The sequence below is a fragment of the Oncorhynchus keta genome, chromosome 30, assembly GCF_023373465.1.
Source record: "Oncorhynchus keta strain PuntledgeMale-10-30-2019 chromosome 30, Oket_V2, whole genome shotgun sequence".
NCBI classification, from domain to species: domain Eukaryota; kingdom Metazoa; phylum Chordata; class Actinopteri; order Salmoniformes; family Salmonidae; genus Oncorhynchus; species Oncorhynchus keta.
This window is the reverse complement of record NC_068450.1, coordinates 33673173-33689852: the sequence shown is the minus strand read 5'-3', so window position 1 is coordinate 33689852 and position 16680 is coordinate 33673173.

Here is a 16680-nt window from a genome sequence, read left to right as displayed (position 1 = left end):
CAACACTGCTTGTCTAAAATTAATTAGCTTGGGGCCTTTGGTGGCGGAGCGGGCGGATCCTCAATGGTCAATGGGAAGAATCGTCTGTCCGTGAATGGAGGCCTCCCATCTGAGAGGACACTTTATTTTTCTACACTTGAGGTTTGTTGTCTTTTGTGACCATTATCCCATTCACCATTTGCTTTCATGTAGCTGTGGCCCCAGTCAAAAACTCTTTGTGCTTGCTCCATGAATACGGCGAATGTGGCTATGGCAGGTAGCCCTTATAGCAAGTTAATCTCCCGAAAGAGTCCCATACAAGTACTTTTAAGTTCTCCCTTGGCCACTGAGGGCCGTCATCAATCGGGCACTTCTGTCCTTTGTGGCCCACTTGCGTGAATGTGAAGCGCGGCCGTTGACAATGGCTGCCAAGTGTGGTGAAGTAATCACCTTCTGGGGAAAACACAAGTAATTACTTCTAAACTGTTTGGGCTCTGGAGACAAACGCCATTGTGGTGAGCAGAAGAAGTGAATGGGTCCTTTTCAGGGGCAGTGGTGTGACGGTCGCTCTGTGAATCTCCTGATTATCTATTTGCTTACTGATACAGCTCTCTTTAGCCACAGCCCCTCACAAGCACTGTTATATATGTGTGTGTGTGTGTGTGTGTGTGTGTGTGTGTGTGTGTGTGTGTGTGTGTGTGTGTGTGTGTGTGTGTGTGTGTGTGTGTGTGTGTGTGTGTGTGTGTGTGTGTGTGTGTGCGTGTGTGTGTGTGTGTGATGGGGTCATTTAAGATGACTGAAGTTCATATTTAGTTTAGAGTGATCAACATAATTTTTAGCATATTTGGAGTTTCTGTAATAAACACCAATCACATCTGATCTTTTTCAGCACTGATCTGATTGGTCAATATACCAATTAGTGAAACAAAGATCAAAATTGGGCTGCCGGTGTAAACGCAGCTAAGGTGTGAGTTGATGGTCACTGGACTTGAAGCTGAATGTTGTGGATTATTTTCATATGAGACGCCACTGGCCCAGGTTGAGAGCAGTTCATGATGTGTCCACAATAATCAGCTTTCCAAACATTGATCTGTCTTTGGGTGATGATCCCATTTGTTGCGTATGAAAATATACGTACAGTTGAAGTCTAAAGTTTACATACACTTAGGTTGGAGTCATTAAAACTTGCTTTTCAACCACTCCACAAATTTCTTGTTTACAAACTATAGTTTTGGCAAGTCGGTTAGGACATCTACTTTGTGCATGACACAAGTCATTTTACCAACAATTGTTTACAGACAGATTATTTCACTTATAATTCACTGTATCACAATTCCAGTGGGTCAGAAGTTGACATACACTAAGTTGACTGTGCTTTTAAACAGCTTGGAAAAATCCAGAAAATAATATCATGGCTTTAGAAGCTTCTGATAAGTTAATAAACATAATTTGAGTCAATTGGATGTGTACCTGTGGATGTATATCAAGGCCCACCTTCAAAGTCAGTGACTCTGCTTGACATCCTGGGAAAATCTAAAGAAATCAGCCAAGACTTCAGAAAATATATTGTAGACCTCCACAAGTCTGGTTCATCCTTGGGGGCAATTTCCAAACACCTGAAGGTACCACGTTCATCTGTACAAACAATAGTACGCAAGTATAAACACCATGGGACCACGCAGCCATCATACCGCTCAGGGAGGAGAAGCGTTCTGTCTCCTAGAGATGAACGTACTTTGGTGTGAAAAGTGCAAATCAATCCCAGAACAACACCATGTGAAGATGCTGGAGGAAACAGGTACAACAGTATCTATAACCACAGTAAAACGAGTCCTATATTGACATAACCTGAAAGGCCGCTCAGAAAGGAAGAAGCCACTGCTCCAAAACCACCATTAAAAAGCCAGACTACGGTTTGCAACTGCACATGGGGACAAAGATAATACTTTTTGGAGAAATGTCCTCTGGTCTGATGAAACAAAAATAGAACTGTTTGGCCATAATGACCATCGTTATGTTTGGAGGAAAAAGGGGGATGCTCGCAAGCTGAAGAACACCATCCCAACCATGAACCACGGGGGTGGCAGCATCATGTTGTGGGGTGGCTTTGCTGCAGGAGGGGATGGTGCACTTCACAAAATAGATGGCATCATGAGGGAAGAAAAGTATGTGGATATATTGAAGCAACATCTCAAGACATCAGTCAGGAAGTTAAAGCTTGGTCGCAAATGGGTCTTCCAAATGGACAATGACCCCAAGCATACTTCCAAAGTTGTGGCAAAATGGCTTAAGGACAAAAAATTAAAGGTATTGGAGTGGCCATCACAAAGCCCTGACCTCAATCCTATAGAAAATGTGTGGGCAGAACTGAAAAAAGTGTGTGCGAGCAAGGAGGCCTACAAGCCTGACTCAGTTACACCAGCTCTGTCAGGAGGAATGGTCCAAAATTAACCCAACTTATTATGGGAAGCTTGTGGAAGGCTACCCGAAACATTTGACCCAAGTTAAACAATTTAAAGGCAATGCTAACAAATACTAATTTAGTGTATGCAAGCTTCTGACCCACTGGGAATGTGATGAAATAAATAAATGCTGAAATAAATCACTCTCTACTATTATTCTGACATTTCACATTCTTAAAATAAAGTGGTGATCCTAACTGACCTAAGACAGGGAATTTTTACTAGGATTAAATGTGAGTTATTGTGAAAAACTGAGTTGAAATGCATTTGGCTAAGGTGTATGTTAACTTCCAACTTCAACTGTAGTTCCAATAGAAAATATGACCATATAAAAGGTGCTAATAAGCATGTTCCTGTGGGACAGTAAGAACCGTATGCCCTCTCCTCTCACGTAATAATAGATGCATTTTATATAGCGCTTTTCAATACAAACAAGAATCTCAGTCGCTTTGAACACAAAATAAACAAAAAATATTTAACCTGTGCCTGAGAGGACTGTATGATTAGGATTTAAAGGGCCTGTCTCCAAGAGGCTGGTGTTTACTGAACAGTTGGTACTGTATGATTAGGATTTAAAGGGCCTGTCTCCAAGAGGCTGGTGTTTACTGAACAGTTGGTACTGTATGATTAGGATTTAAAGGGCCTGTCTCCAAGAGGCTGGTGTTTACTGAACAGTTGGTACTGTCTGATTAGGATATATGGGGCCTGTCTCCAAGAGGCTGGTGTTTACTGAACAGTTGGTACTGTCTGATTAGGATATATGGGGCCTGTCTCCAAGAGGCTGGTGTTTACTGAACAGTTGGTGCTGTCTGATTAGGATATACAGGGCCTGTCTCCAAGAAGCTGGTGTTTACTGAACAGTTGGTACTGTCTGATTAGGATATATAGGGCCTGTCTCCAAGAGGCTGGTGTTTACTGAACAGTTGGTACTGTCTGATTAGGATATATGGGGCCTGTCTCCAAGAGGCTGGTGTTTACTGAACAGTTGGTGCTGTCTGATTAGGATATACAGGGCCTGTCTCCAAGAGGCTGGTGATTACTGAACAGTTGGTACTGTCTGATTAGGATATACAGGGCCTGTCTCCAAGAGGCTGGTGTTTACTGAACAGTTGGTACTGTCTGATTAGGATATACAGGGCCTGTCTCCAAGAGGCTGGTGTTTACTGAACAGTTGGTACTGTCTGATTAGGATATATAGGGCCTGTCTCCAAGAGGCTGGTGTTTACTGAACAGTTGGTACTGTCTGATTAGGATATACAGGGCCTGTCTCCAAGAGGCTGGTGTTTACTGAACAGTTGGTACTGTCTGATTAGGATATATAGGGCCTGTCTCCAAGAGGCTGGTGTTTACTGAACAGTTGGTACTGTCTGATTAGGATATATAGGGCCTGTCTCCAAGAGGCTGGTGTTTACTGAACAGTTGGTACTGTCTGATTAGGATATAATGGGCCTGTCTCCAAGAGGCTGGTGATTACTGAACAGTTGGTACTGTCTGATTAGGATATAAAGGGCCTGTCTCCAAGAGGCTGGTGTTTACTGAACAGTTGGTGCTGTCTGATTAGGATATAAAGGGCCTGTCTCCAAGAGGCTGGTGTTCACTGAACAGTTGGTACTGTCTGATTAGGATATAAAGGAGTGCTCAGAAAGGACCAGTTAGATTTGCATAAACTGTATGTATGTCTGTTTGACGTTACCAACGACTGCTCTCCTTTATGTTCACCTGGAAATTCCTATTACAGTATGTGTGTGTGTGTGTGTGTGTGTGTGTGTGTGTGTGTGTGTGTGTGTGTGTGTGTGTGTGTGTGTGTGTGTGTGTGTGTGTGTGTGTGTGTGTGTGTGTGTGTTTACCTACCTAAAAATGGATGGGAGGGGACTTTAACTACCTTAAAATGGATGGGAGGGGATTATACCTACCTTCAAATGGATGGGAGGGGACTTTACCTACCTTAAAATGGATGGAAGGGGACTTTAACTACCTTAAAATGGATGGGAGGGGACTTTACCTACCTTAAAAAGATGGGAGAGGACTTTACCCACCTTAAAATGGATGGAAGGGGACTTTAACTACCTTAAAATGGATGGGAGGGGACTTTACCTACCTTAAAATGGATGGGAGGGGACTTTAACTACCTTAAAATGGATGGGAGTGGACTTTACCTACCTTAAAATGGATGGGAGGGGACTTTTCCTACCTTAAAATGGATGGAAGGGGACTTTAACTACCTTAAAATGGATGAGAGGGGACTTTACCTACCTTAAAATGGATGGGAGGGGACTTTAACTACCTTAAAATGGATGGGAGGGGACTTTACCTACCTTAAAATGGATGGGAGGGGACTTTTCCTACCTTAAAATGGATGGAAGGACTTTAACTACCTTAAAATGGATGGAAGGGGACTTTAACTACCTTAAAATGGATGGGAGGGGACTTTACCTACCTTAAAATGGATGGGAGGGGACTTTACCTACCTTAAAATGGATGGGAAGGGACTTTACCTACCTTAAAATGGATGGGAGGGGACTTTACCTACCTTAAAATGGATGGGAGGGGACTTTACCTACCTTAAAATGGATGGGAGGGGACTTTACCTACCTTAAAATGGATGGGAGGGGACTTTACCTACCTTAAAATGGATGGGAGGAGGGACTTTACCTACCTTAAAATGGATGGGAGGGGACTTTACCTACCTTAAAATGGATGGAAGGGGACTTTACTACCTTAAAATGGATGGGAGGGGACTTTACCTACCTTAAAATGGATGGGAGGGACTTTACCTACCTTAAAATGGATGGAGGGGACTTTACCTACCTTAAAATGGATGGGAACGGGACTTTACCTACCTTAAAATGGATGGGAGGGGACTTTACCTACCTTAAAATGGATGGGAGGGGACTTTACCTACCTTAAAATGGATGGGAGGGGGATGGGAGGGGACTTTACCTACCTTAAAAATGGATGGGAGGGGACTTTACCTTAAAATGGATGGAAGGGGACCTTAAAATGGATGGAAGGGGACTTTAACTACCTTAAAATGGATGGGAGGGGACTTTACCTACCTTAAAATGGATGGGAGGGGACTTTTCCTACCTTAAAATGGATGGAAGGGGACTTTAACTAAAATGGATGGAGGGGACTTTTTTACCTTAAAATGGGGACTTTAAAATGGATGGGAGGGGACTTTACCTACCTTAAAATGGATGGGAGGGGACTTTACCTACCTTAAAATGGATGGAAGAAGGGGACTTTAACTACCTTAAAATGGATGGGAGGGGACTTTACCTACCTTAAAATGGATGGGGAGGGGACTTTACCTACCTTAAAATGGATGGGAGGGGACTTTACCTACCTTAAAATGGATGGGAGGGGACTTTACCTACCTTAAAATGGATGGGAAGGGACATTACCTAAAATGGATGGGAGGGGACCTTAAAATGGATGGAGGGGACTTTACCTACCTTAAAATGGATGGAGGGGACTTTACCTACCTTAAAATGTATGGGAGAGGACTTTACCCACCTTAAAATGGATGGGAGAGGACTTTACCCACCTTAAAATGGATGGGAGGTGACTTTACCTACCTTAAAATGGATGGGAACGGACATTACCTACCTTAAAATGTATGGGAGGGGACTTTACCTACCTTAAAATGTATGGGAGGGGACTTTACCTACCTTAAAATGGATGGGAGGGGACTTTACCTACCTTAACTAAAATGGATGGGAGGGGACTTTACCTACCTTAAAATGGATGGGAAGGGACATTACCTACCTTAAAATGGATGGGAGAGGACTTTACCTACCTTAAAATGGATGGAAGGGGACTTTAACTACCTTAAAATGGATGGGAGGGGACTTTACCTACCTTAAAATGGATGGGAGGGGACTTTAACTACCTTAAAATGGATGGGAGGGGACTTTACCTACCTTAAAATGGATGGGAGGGGACTTTTCCTACCTTAAAATGGATGGGAGGGGACTTTACCTACCTTAAAATGGATGGGAGGGGACTTTAACTACCTTAAAATGGATGGGAGGGAACTTTACCTACCTTAAAATGGATGGGAGGGGACTTTTCCTACCTTAAAATGGATGGAAGGGGACTTTAACTACCTTAAAATGGATGGGAGGGGACTTTAACTACCTTAAAATGGATGGGAGTGGACTTTACCTACCTTAAAATGGATGGGAGGGGACTTTTCCTACCTTAAAATGGATGAGAGGGGACTTTACCTACCTTAAAATGGATGGGAGGGGACTTTAACTACCTTAAAATGGATGGGAGGGGACTTTACCTACCTTAAAATGGATGGGAGGGGACTTTTCCTACCTTAAAATGGATGGAAGGGGACTTTAACTACCTTAAAATAGATGGGAGGGGACTTTACCTACCTTAAAATGTATGGGAGGGGACTTTACCTACCTTAAAATGGATGAGAAGGGACTTTACCTACCTTAAAATGGATGGGAGGGGACTTTACCTACCTTAAAATGGATGGGAGGTGACTTTACCTACCTTAAAATGTATGGGAGGGTACTTTACCTACCTTAAAATGTATGGGAGGGGACTTTACCCACCTTAAATGGATGGGAAGGGACATTACCTACCTTAAAATGGATGGGAGGGGACTTTACCTACCTTAAAATGTATGGGAGGGGACTTTACCTACCTTAAAATGTATGGGAGAGGACTTTACCCACCTTAAAATGGATGGGAGGTGACTTTACCTACCTTAAAATGGATGGGAACGGACATTACCTACCTTAAAATGTATGGGAGGGGACTTTACCTACCTTAAAATGTATGGGAGGGGACTTTACCTACCTTAAAATGTATGGGAGGGGACTTTACCTACCTTAAAATGGATGGGAAGGGACATTACCTACCTTAAAATGGATGGGAGGGGACTTTACCTACCTTAAAATGGATGGGAGGGGACATTACCTACCTTAAAATGGATGGGAGGGGACTTTATCTACCTTAAAATGGATGGGAGAGGACTTTACCTACCTTAAAATGTATGGGAAGGGACTCTACCTACCTTAAAATGTATGGGAAGGGACTTTACCTACCTTAAAATGGATGGAAGGGGACTTTAACTACCTTAAAATGGATGGGAGGGGACTTTACCTACCTTAAAATGGATGGAAGGGGACTTTAACTACCTTAAAATGGATGGGAGGGGACTTTAACTACCTTAAAATGGATGGAAGGGGACTTTAACTACCTTAAAATGGATGGAAGGGGACTTTAACTACCTTAAAATGGATGGGAGGGGACTTTACCTACCTTAAAATGTATGGGAGGGGACTTTACCTACCTTAAAATGGATGAGAAGGGACTTTACCTACCTTAAAATGGATGGGAGGGGACTTTACCTACCTTAAAATGGATGGAAGGGGACTTTAACTACCTTAAAATGGATGGGAGGGGACTTTACCTACCTTAAAATGTATGGGAGGGTACTTTACCTACCTTAAAATGTATGGGAGGGGACTTTACCCACCTTAAAATGGATGGGAAGGGACATTACCTACCTTAAAATGGATGGGAGGGGACTTTACCTACCTTAAAATGTATGGGAGGGGACTTTACCTACCTTAAAATGTATGGGAGAGGACTTTACCCACCTTAAAATGGATGGGAGAGGACTTTACCCACCTTAAAATGGATGGGAGGGGACTTTACCTACCTTAAAATGGATGGGAAGGGACATTACCTACCTTAAAATGTATGGGAGGGGACTTTACCTACCTTAAAATGTATGGGAGGGGACTTTACCTACCTTAAAATGGATGGGAAGGGACATTACCTACCTTAAAATGGATGGGAGGGGACTTTACCTACCTTAAAATGGATGGGAGGGGACTTTACCTACCTTAAAATGGATGGGAGGGGACTTTATCTACCTTAAAATGGATGGGAGAGGACTTTACCTACCTTAAAATGGATGGGAAGGGACTCTACCTACCTTAAAATGGATGGGAAGGGACTTTACCTACCTTAAAATGGATGGAAGGGGACTTTAACTACCTTAAAATGGATGGGAGGGGACTTTACCTACCTTAAAATGGATGGAAGGGGACTTTAACTACCTTAAAATGGATGGGAGGGGACTTTAACTACCTTAAAATGGATGGGAGGGGACTTTAACTACCTTAAAATGGATGGAAGGGGACTTTAACTACCTTAAAATGGATGGAAGGGGACTTTAACTACCTTAAAATGGATGGGAGGGGACTTTACCTACCTTAAAATGTATGGGAGGGGACTTTACCTACCTTAAAATGGATGAGAAGGGACTTTACCTACCTTAAAATGGATGGGAGGGGACTTTACCTACCTTAAAATGGATGGAAGGGGACTTTAACTACCTTAAAATGGATGGGAGGGGACTTTACCTACCTTAAAATGTATGGGAGGGTACTTTACCTACCTTAAAATGTATGGGAGGGGACTTTACCCACCTTGAAATGGATGGGAAGGGACATTACCTACCTTAAATGGATGGAAGGGGACCTACCTTAAAAAATGGATGGGGAGGGGACTTTAACTACCTTAAAATGGATGGGAGGGGACTTTACCTACCTTAAAATGGATGGGAGAGGACTTTACCCACCTTAAAATGGATGGGAGGTGACTTTACCTACCTTAAAATGGATGGGAACGGACATTACCTACCTTAAAATGTATGGGAGGGGACTTTACCTACCTTAAAATGTATGGGAGGGGACTTTACCTACCTTAAAATGGATGGGAGGGGACTTTACCTACCTTAAAATGGATGGGAGGGGACTTTACCTACCTTAAAATGGATGGAAGGGGACTTTACCTACCTTAAAATGGATGGGAGGGGACTTTACCTACCTTAAAATGGATGGGAGGGGACTTTATCTACCTTAAAATGGATGGGAGAGGACTTTACCTACCTTAAAATGTATGGGAAGGGACTTTACCTACCTTAAAATGGATGGGAAGGGACTTTACCTACCTTAAAATGGATGGAAGGGGACTTTAACTACCTTAAAATGGATGGGAGGGGACTTTAACTACCTTAAAATGGATGGAAGGGGACTTTAACTACCTTAAAATGGATGGAAGGGGACTTTAACTACCTTAAAATGGATGGGAGGGGACTTTACCTACCTTAAAATGGATGGGAGGGGACTTTACCTACCTTAAAAAATGGATGGAAAAATGGGGACTTTACCTACCTTAAAATGGATGGGAGGGGGGGACTTTACCTACCTTAAAATGGATGGAAGGGGACTTTAACTACCTTAAAATGGATGGAGGGGACTTTACCTACCTTAAAATGGATGGGAGGGGACTTTACCTACCTTAAAATGGATGGGAGGGGACTTTACCTACCTTAAAATGGATGGGAAGGACTTTACCTACCTTAAAATGGGATGGGATGGGAGGGACTTTACCTACCTTAAAATGGATGGGAGGGACTTTACCTACCTTAAAATGGATGGGAGAGGACTTTACCCACCTTAAAATGGATGGGAGGGGACTTTACCTACCTTAAAATGGATGGGAGGGGACTTTACCTACCTTAAAATGGATGGGAGGGGACTTTAACTACCTTAAAATGGATGGGAGGGGACTTTACCTACCTTAAAATGGATGGGAGGGGACTTTACCTACCTTAAAATGGATGGGAGGGGACTTTACCTACCTTAAAATGGATGGGAAGGGACTTTACCTACCTTAAAATGGATGGGAGGGGACTTTACCTACCTTAAAATGGATGGGAGGGGACTTTACCTACCTTAAAATGGATGGGAGAGGACTTTACCCTTAAAATGGATGGGGAGGGGACTTTACCTACCTTAAAATGGATGGGACTTAAAATGGATGGGAGGGACTTTACCTACCTTAAAATGGATGGAAATGGACTTTAACTACCTTAAAATGGATGGGAGGACTTTACCTACCTTAAAATGGATGGGAGGGGACTTTACCTACCTTAAAATGGATATGGGGAGGGGACTTTACCTACCTTAAAATGGATGGGAAGGGACTTTACCTACCTTAAAATGGATGGGAGGGGACTTTACCTACCTTAAAATGGATGGGAGGGGACTTTACCTACCTTAAAATGGATGGGAGGGGACTTTATCTACCTTAAAATGGATGGGAGGGACTTTACCTACCTTAAAATGTAGGGGACTTTACCTACCTTAAAATGGGAAGGGACTCTACCTAAAATAGATGGACCTACCTTAAAATGGATGGGAGGGGACTTTATCTTAAAATGTATGGGAAGGGGACTTTACCTACCTTAAAATGGATGGAAGGGGACTTTAACTACCTTAAAATGGATGGGAGGGGACTTTACCTACCTTAAAATGGATGGAAGGGGACTTTAACTACCTTAAAATGGATGGGAGGGGACTTTAACTACCTTAAAATGGATGGAAGGGGACTTTAACTACCTTAAAATGGATGGAAGGGGACTTTAACTACCTTAAAATGGATGGGAGGGGACTTTACCTACCTTAAAATGTATGGGAGGGGACTTTCCCTACCTTAAAATGGATGGGAGGGGACTTTACCTACCTTAAAATGGATGGGAAGGGACTTGGTTGTAACTTTTTCGTACCATAGTTTTTCATTTGCTGTTTGGCTCAGTTACAAGAGCAGTGAGTATAAATTGCTTTTCGTTATTAAATATTATATTTCTAGTTGTCCTAATGAATTGTCAATGTAAGATGTAACTTTGCATATATGTTATATGCATGTACATCAAAGAGCTCTCTAAGCTATATGTATACTAGATATCATTCTTAATATGCCTAATACATTTATGATGAGGCAGCGCAGCGGAAGATTTGACCCAATTATTGAGTACGGTCATGTAGTTTGATGTATTAATCATGTGGATTGGCAACATGAAGGGAATGCTAATCATGATGATTTGGATATCAATGGTTTAGAAGCAGAATGATGTGTGGGCTGAGGTGTTGTGTAACATTGTTCCACACTTCACTATTATTACATATTTTAGTGCTAAGTTAATATTCATGGTTATATGAAATCTTTACATTTTGGTAATTATTTGCATTAATCCACTTAATTAAGATGAATGTCGTGATGTATGGTGAAACAATTACTATAACTGTGAATCAGTGAGGCCCCCCAACACGAGGTATTGATGTGTTGAAGGTACCGAACTGTCTGTTAAACCAGCTGGCACACAGTTTAGACACTCATCGGTACAACACAAGACATGCAACCAGAGGTCTCTTCACAGTCCCCAGGTCCAGAACAGAGGCTGGAAAACACATGTATTAATTAGAGCCATGACTAAATGAAACTCTTTGTGGACACCAGGTAACACAAGCTTGCAATGAAACTAGATTTTTTTAAAAACTGATTAAAGAACACCTTACTGCACAAAGGGGACTGTGAAGAGACACAGCCATTTTATATATCTTGCATTGGAATTTGCAGTGTATTATGTATTATAAACTGGGTGGTTCGAGGCCTGAATGCTGATTGACTGACAGCTGTGGTACATCAGACCGTATACCACAGGTATGACAAAACTTATTTTTACTGCTCTAATTACATTGGTAACCAGTTTATAATAGCAATAAGACACCTCTGGGGTTTGTGGTATATTGCCACGGCTAAGGGCTGTGTCCAGGCACTCCGCGTTGCATCGTGCTTATCAATAGTCCTTAGCCATGGTATATTGGCCATATACCATACCTACTCAGGCCTTATTGCTGAATTAGACCTAGATATGGTGTGTATGTACTGATATGTAGGCTATGTGTGACGTTTTAAATGTATGTAGTTCAGTCCTTGACTAACAATGTTCTGTACTAGGTGTTATGTCATGTTTCATGTGGACCCCAGGAAGAGTAGCTGATGCTTTTGCAGCGGCTAATTGGGATCCTAATAAATTCCAAAAACTGATGAAATGTATCAATCTCAGCACTAGATGGCGGTATAAACCCACTCTGTTATGACGGTTCAAAACCAGTAGTATCACTAAATGAATGGTGCCCTCAAAACCTGTTCCTTCTTTCCAACTGTAATAAGAGATTTCCTCACATAATACCCACTCACATGGTTTTAATGTTTGACAAGTCATTACTACACAGAACCTTTGAGGACTCAGTCTTCATCTGATAGGGGGGAGGGGCTCTGTGACCAAACAGAGTCCTTGATCCACTCCACAAGTACAGGAGAGGTGGATACATGTTTTATTCACTCGCCTATTTGTTCTTTACACCACCAAATGCAGGAGCAGCTGAGCCTGGTCTGAAGTATCATGAGTGCCCAACCCACAATGCAGTCCGTCTCCCTAATACAGCTCGACCTCATCAGACCGATTCACATGACACCTTGATTTGATTTGATTTGATTTGATGGCTGATCAATGGGAACATTAGTTCTTCAGATCAACCGCATGCATGTTGGGGAATAAATATATGATTCATCTCCTCTCGCTCTTCTCGCTGTGGTTCCCTCTTCAAGGTTATTTTGCAACACTGTGACTTTCTCCTTTGAACCGCTTCCTCACTGCCAAAGGTTATAATGAGCACTAGTTAACAGCCTCTGTGTGTGAGTTAGAAATAATCTTAGGGGCCCCACAACTGAGTAGGGGTTGGGGGCTCCAGGGAGAAGGGGGCCCTTCCTACCCAGTGTGTCTGGCTCCTGAGGGTGTCCCTGACAGCCACAGGACCAGGGTGTAATCCCAAAGGCCACTGCAGGCTGGAGGGCCCACAGGGCTCCCTTGGAACCAGGGGCCATGAGGAGGAAGAAGATAAACTTCTTCCTATGGCCACCAGCATTTAATATGCAGTCAAATCTAACAGGAAGTGCTTACTCAGCACTTCAAAGGACTTCTGGACACCTTAGAGAGAGCTCGTTCGTTACAGATGTGTAGTAGGATGTTGCTGAGGAGGCTACCGTTGAATTGGATTGGGCAGAGGATCTGGGCAGATTTAGTTTCTCCACGCTATCAACTGTGAAGACTTTCAGATGATAATATAATTAACACATTCAACCTAGGATTGTTTCAAGTCAACACCAACCTATTTCTGTTTCTGCAAGTCAATTGGTCAATTTATGAATTATTCCATAAAGTACCAGTCAAAAGTTGACACACGTACTCATTTCAAGGGTTTTTCTTTACCTTTACTATTTTCTACATTGTAGAATAATAGTGAAGACGCCAAAACTATGAAATAACACATATGGAATCATGTAGTAACCGAAACATGTTACAGAAATCAAGATATATTTTACATTTGAGATTCTTCAAAGTAGCCACCCTTTGCCTTCATGACAGCTTTGCTCCACTCTTGCGCTTTCTCTCAACCAGCTTTATAAGAATTCATTTCAATTAACAGGTGTGCCTTGTCAAAAGTTTGAGCCAATCAATTGTGTTGTGACAAGGTAGAGGTGGTATACAGAAGATGGTATTTTACCAAATAGGGCTAAGTCCATATTATGGCAAGAACAGCTCAAAAAAGCGAAACGACAGTCCATCATTACTTTAAGACATGAAGTTTCATGAACTTTCAAAGTTTCTTTAAGTGCAGTCGCAGAAACCATCAAGCGCTATGATGAAACTGGCTTTCATGAGGAACGCCACAGGAAAGGAAGATCCAGAGTTACCTCTGCTGCAGGGGATAAGTTCATTAGAGCTACCAGCATCAGCTATTGCAGCCCAAATAAATGCTTCACAGAGTTCAAGTAACAGACATCTCTACATCAACTGTTCAGAGGAGACTGCTTGAATCAGGCCTTCATGGTCGAATTGCTGCAAGAAACCACTACTAAAAGGACACCAATAATAAGAAGAGACTTGCTTGGGCCATCGAAGCATGAGCAATGGACATTAGACCAGACCGTGTCTTCGTGAGACGCAGAGTAGGTGAACGGATGATCTCCGCATGTGTGGTTCCCACCGTGAATCATGGAGGAGGTGGTGTGGTTGTGTGGGGGTGCTTTGCTGGTGACACTGTCTGTGATTTATTTAGAATTCAAGGCACACTTACACAGCATGGCTAATACAGCATTCTGCAGAAATACACCATCCCATCTGGTTTGTGCTTAGGGGGACTATCATTTGGTTTTCAACAGGACAATGACCCAAAACACACCTCCAGGCTGTGTAAGAGCTATTTGACCAAGAAGGAGAGTGATGGAGTGCTGCATCAGATGACCTGGCCTCCACAATCACACAATTGGGATGGTTTGGGATGAGTTGAACTGCAGAGTGAAGGAAAAGCAGCTAACAAGTGCTCAGCATATGTGAGAACTCCTCCAAGACTGTTGGAAAAGCATTCCAGGTGAAGCTGGTTAAGAGAATGCCAAGAGTGTGCAAAGCTGGCAAAGGTGGCTACTTTGAAGAATCTAAAATATATTTTGATTTTTTTAACCCTTCTTTGGTTACTACATGATTACATATGTGTCATTTCATAGTTTTGATGTATTCACTATTATTCTAAAATGTAGAAAATAGTAAAAATAAAGAAAAACCCTTGAATGAGGTGTCCAAACTTTTGATTGGTACTGTATTTCCTGATCACATGACCTGACCAAGAAAAACACCCAGACCCTATAACCTGGACAGATGAGGTAAACCTCTTGTCCTTATACAACATAGATGAAGAGAGGTCACTAGGTTGTGTCCTGCACCCTCCTAGCCTGTTGTTACGCCATCTCCTGACATGCTATGTTGTTTACATCCTAGACCTTAAGATCCCCACTTAATTAAACCAACTGATTGGATAATTCAAACATTTAGACCATTGAGATTATTGGAGATTCAATACAACAAACTGGAATAGTACACATGCAACTCCACATACTGTTGTGTAGCTACAGTGCATTCGGAAAGTATTCAGACCCCTTGACTTTTTCCACATTTTGTTACATTACAGCCTTATTCTAAAATTGATTAAATTGTCCCAAACCCCATCATTAATCTATACACAGTACCCCACAATGACAAAGCAAAATCAGATGTTTTGACATTTCTAAGTACTCAGTACTTAGCACCTTTGACAGCGACTACAGCCTTGATTCTGCTTGGGTATCAGGCTACAAGCATGGCACACCTGCATTTGGGAGTTCCTCCCATTCTTCTCTGCAGATCCTGTCAAGCTCTGTCAGGTTGGATGGGGAGCGTCACTGCACAGCTATTTTCAGGTCTCTCCAGGACAAAGTCTCTAAACACACAGCCGAAAATGTGTGTTGGGTCATTGTCCTGTAATAAAAACAAATTATATTCCCACTAAGCGCAAACCAGATGGGATGGCATATCGAACCCGATGTTCGATCAGGTTCAAGTTCGGGTTCTGGCTGGGCCACTCAAGGACATTCAGAGACTTGTCCTGAAGCCACTCCTGCTTTTTCTTGGCTGTGTGCTTAGGGTTGTTGTGCTGTTGGAAGGTGAATCTTCACCCCAGTCTGAGGTCCTGAGCAGGTTTTCATCAAGGGTCTCTCTGTACTTTGCTCCATTTATCTTTCCTTCGATCCTGACTAGTCTCCCGGTCCCTGCCCCTGAAAAACATCTCCACAGCATGATGCTGCCACCACCGTGTTTCACTGTAGGGAGGGTGCCAGGTTTCCTTCAGATGTTACGCTAGTTATTCAGGCCAAAGAGTTCAATCTTGGTTACATCAGACCAGGGAATCTTATATCTAGGTGCTCCAAGCGGGCTGTCGTGCTTTTTACTGAGAAGAGCTTCTGTCTGGCCTGATTGGTGGAGTGCTGCAGAGACGGTTGTGGAGAAGGAGATGGAGAAGGAACTCTGAAAGTCTGTCAGAGTGACCATCGAGTTCTTCGTCACCACCAAAACATTTCGAAAACTTGTTTTTGCTTTGTCATTATGGGGTATTGTGTGTAGATTAATTCCTCATCAATTTAATGTAGTCCATTTTAGAAGACGGCTGTAACGTAACAAAATGTGGAAAAAAGGAAGGGGTCTGAATACTTTCCCGAATGCACTGTATATACCTTTAGAATTTTACTATTATATTTGACAACGATTCAACTAATTCAACATATATGCAAGGTTTATGAACTCAAATGCAAAACAACAATTGAAGCATCAATCAGTTCTTTGATCAGTCAGCCCTGTGCAGACTCTGCCACGAGGAAACGGAATCAATACATCTCTTTTGGTGATGTCCATCCGTGGCACGTTTATGGAGTCGGGTGCAGGAGTCGTTCTTATGTTATCATGTCGGTGTTCTGTTGGACCTAC